General features: G+C 32.0%; 1 pseudogene; it reads left to right on the top strand.

Moving 5' to 3' along the window:
- Positions 1-898: 898 nt before the first annotated feature.
- Positions 899-2,415, top strand: LOC149560041 (putative F-box/FBD/LRR-repeat protein At2g05300; annotated as a pseudogene).
- The last annotated feature ends 1,904 nt before the right edge of the window (positions 2,416-4,319 follow it).

Below are 4,319 nucleotides of genomic sequence, written 5' to 3'. Positions count from 1 at the left end.
TAATCATAGATAATAAAATTTAAATTATGAAATTAAATTCTTTCAAATTTCAATTTAATAATTCTTTTTAATGACAAATAATATTTAAACATCTATCTATATATCAAAGAAAATCTTTCTAAGTACTATATATGACTTTGATTTTTTTGACCCCAAATCTATCTCTTAACCGCCTTTAACATATTTTAATATTCTAGCAATATATTTAATTTATTGTTTCATTTTTAATTACTTCATTAATTAATATTCATTTTTGTCTTAGATTTAATCTTCATTTAATTGGACCCCATTACAACTATAAGATTTTTTTCTACATTAACGGATCTAACCTTTAGCATAAGAAAAAATAAATTTTCATCTAGTCCGTTCATTTTAAGTTAACCTTCTAATCTTAGCCATTCATTAAAGAATGTTGTTCTAAAGTCAAATGTTACCCTAATTTTTACCAGTATATGACATTTGTCAAGTAAATACAACTTTAAACCAAATCCCTAATACTTATTACAGTATCAGCTGTACATAAAAAGAGAGGCAAGAAGGAACAACAATCTAGCTGAGAACATCATAGTGAATGTCGACCCAGGCAGTCCAGCCTAAGAGACCGTCCATCCAAACAATACTTTTGTGCTCTTGTATCTGCGTTAGCAATCTTAGCAATCTTTTCTGACAATCCCATTTTATCTGATTTCTTTATTTAGCTTGCTACACACTTGCTCAAAAATATAAAAGTCATCCAATATTCTTCACCACTGGTACCCAAGGTCCTTGATTTCATAATAGACATTCTATAAATTAGAAGTTTTTCATCCATTTTAGACATCTCCTTCTGCTCTAGTTTTATCATATCATTTATAGCGTTGGTCTCAGAGGTTCATCAAAGGAGCAGATCAAGTAGAATATGGGTAAAACCTATATGGATTTTTTAAAAAAATATTTTCTTGTATTATTTGTTTCAATCATTAGTTAAAGAGCTTTTTGTCTTCTCTTACAGCATCATCCTCTATAGGATACTCCAGATCTGTCAAAGGAAAAGGTATGTCCTTAAATGATCTCCCAGATGACATTCTGATTAGGGTTCTCGGTAAAGTTCCCTTGAAGCAAGCAATGTGTTGTTCCGGCCTTTCTAAAAAATGAAAATTTCTTTGGACATCATTGCCAAACCTTAAATTTTCATGGCCGAATTTGTCTGTCTCATCACACGGTTACATTGTTGATCCTATATTTGAGTATCATTCAGGTTCTCTGAGAGAGAATAAAAATGAAGGGAACACCTTAAATGTATCTCGTTTTGAAGTACCTACATTCGTATTCTTATGCGAAAACCTCAGATTTTTGTCTTTAAAGCATTATATTATGAGAAATATACCCAACGCTTTTGTTGGCTTCACTGGCTTGGAAGCCCTCAATCTGGAGAACATTGTGTTGAATGACGATATCACTGAGCTCATGTTGTAGTTATGTCCAGCTCTGAAAATTTTAAGGATTTTTGATTGCCATGGTCTCGATATGTTAAATATATGTTCGGATAATCTGATTTCCCTCAACGTCTCCTCTCGAATCAAGGGAATAACAGTGAAGTGCCCAAGATTGGAGAATCTTGTATTGATAAAAAAATTTGGAAATCTTTATCAGAGGGAGTTCGATTTGCCGAGATGTTTACGCTTGTGTACGGATGTTGTGCAATTCAGAATGTTTACACCTCTAAAATCACTCAGAAAAATTACTTTGGTGGATATGATACATAAACACGATGTACCAGTTCTATGGGAATTTCCTAATTTAGAACAAATTTGCATAGACAACCCCTATGCTTATGAATTGGTGAGTTTTAGTCATATTTCATCACAAATATTTAAATTTGTATTTGTTAAAGGAAAGCTCATTTTGATCAGATCTGAAATCTTGAAACATCCAAAATCATTTGTTCTTATATTGCATTTTGATTTTTTATATTAGATATTAGTGGAAAAACTGATAGAAACATTAGAGTTACGTTTCTGATTGATTTTTTAATTTTTATTATATCTGACTCGATCTTTGAAAATTTTGCTTTTTTTTACTAATCATGCAATACAGAAGTTGTCAGATATTGCAATTCCAGAATCTCCATTGGGAAACCTAAAGCTGGTTCTTCTGAATCTAAATCTGGACCTACATCTGGTTCATCTGAACCATCTGAATATTGCATTTCCCGAACCTCTTCTTGACTATTTAGTTCCACGCGCTCCTGTTCTGGAAACATTATTATTTTCATCAAGCGGAGGCTTCACTCCATTGCTTGGTCGTGGAGAAGGAATAGCGATAGATGTTGGATTTTACAATCCTCTGAAGGAAAAGGGATGCCTCAACTGTGATCTTCAAGACTATATATGCTATTACAGAGGCAAGAGACGAGAGACGAGAGAGTGTGCGTAGAACTTTCTTCCGTGATTAATGCTACTCTTTGGTCGTCGTATTTTACCAACAATGATTCTATTGTCAAATAACTTATTCCATTTACTTTTGATCTCATGACGGTGGTGGATCTGTGTGCACTTTAAAGCTTTCATGATCTCTGTTAAAGCTTTCATGATCTACACGATCTCTATTGAATTATTAATGCAATTGAAAATTATGTAGGACTCTCTTGTTCTTTAGAAAGAGTTTCAATGTTAATCTTATTTTTCTTTCATAACTTTCTTCTTTTAACTTACAGTATAGTGTCTGATATTTCTTTTTAGCTAGTTCACATTTAGGAGTCTCTTAGATATATAAAAGATATGGACTGTACTCGTAATGATGAACTCCCAATTTTATGATAATCTAAGAATGAAGTTTCAATAAGCTAGGCCAAAACCTCCTAAATTTGCAAACCCAACCATGATAAGATAAAACAAAAGTGAAACCCTCAATTTTGCTAATTTTTCTTCATCTAGATCTATGAAAATATGATTGTGGATGGAAAAGAATCATGCACCACCAACTTCATAGATACCAAAAATTGACCCCATTCACCATGAGACACTAAAGAAGAGGATGATCCCCTAAGTAATGTGTAGGATTCATAGAAGATGCAATTAGAGCAGCCAAACTCATAGAAGGACCAATCTTTCCAAGGCCTCACTTGAGGGACAAACCTCAACTAGAGAAACCCCTAGACTGCCTCTATATTGCATAGAAATATTGGAGAAACTAGAGTGAGAGACACAAGGTGGGAGATTGGAGAAACCAATGACAGCTATCACTAGTCACTTGATGATTGATGCACTAATAGATAAATATTTAACCTAAAACGAAATCTGTTCTAGTAGATGGCTTCAAGACTATTTATTGATTCCAGAAAAATGATATGTATTTTATTTTCACAACTAGTCAAATGGTGAACTAATGCTAACATAAATTATATTGATTTTTCTCACAACACATTTGTTCATTTGCATTATTCCATAAATAGAAAATACAATTTGAAAATCACAACCACGTCTGAAAAATAAAGCACACTTCTTTGTGTAGTTGGCTTGGCCAAACAATTACTAGTTTGGTCTTCGGTGCATCAAATAGTCTCATACTTGTAGAGCTACCCTAGGATTTTTGTTTTATCATAAAGTTATTGTTGTTAAATTATTCTAATTTGTAAAGTTTAATCACTCTATTAAATGAATATTGTATGCAATTTTGTGATACCTAGCACATAACATCACACAAGTAGTCTAACTCTATAATGATTTGTTGGAGCTTTGAGGTTCTCTTTGTTGATTGCACAATCATATATATATCGTGTAGCATCTAAGCTTCCTTGTTCAATATAGACAGTAGTTGTTCATTCTAAAATACTTTTTTTTTTATCTTGCAAGTATGAGTGGTTACAACAACAGCAATAAAAATCAAATAGTTATAAAATATAATTATGTGTATAAAATTGTGTTAAACTATTATTTTTATTAAAAGGATGGAGTGAAATTTTTTAATTAGAATTGTCCATAGAGACTTCCAGCCATCCATAGTAGTTTTAAGGAAAGTGTGTTGTCAAGAAAGAGTCATTAGAATCTCCTACCACTCCCAACCTTCTAGAAACCCATTTTCCTTCAAAATATTAATCATAGAAGCTAACTTAAACTATAAAATTTTGAACTCTATTCCCTCTGATAAAAATTTTCCCCTTAAGAAAGACTTTGTGGCAGTATTTTATTCCTTAAATCTTTTGAAAATAGTGAACATTCTTTTTAGCCTCTAAAGTGTCATTTAAATATATTTTAGGAAGGACATTTTTATGAATACAAATTGCATTATTAATTGAGTTATAAAAGTCCTCCAGATGATTCATTAACTCTTGTTGGACT

This window comes from Cupressus sempervirens, chromosome 4 (assembly GCF_028749045.1).
Source record: "Cupressus sempervirens isolate cs-2001-9-10 chromosome 4, ASM2874904v1, whole genome shotgun sequence".
Taxonomy (NCBI): domain Eukaryota; kingdom Viridiplantae; phylum Streptophyta; class Pinopsida; order Cupressales; family Cupressaceae; genus Cupressus; species Cupressus sempervirens.
The sequence above is the reverse complement of the archived record's forward strand: the minus strand, read 5'-3'. Positions and strand labels throughout refer to the sequence as shown.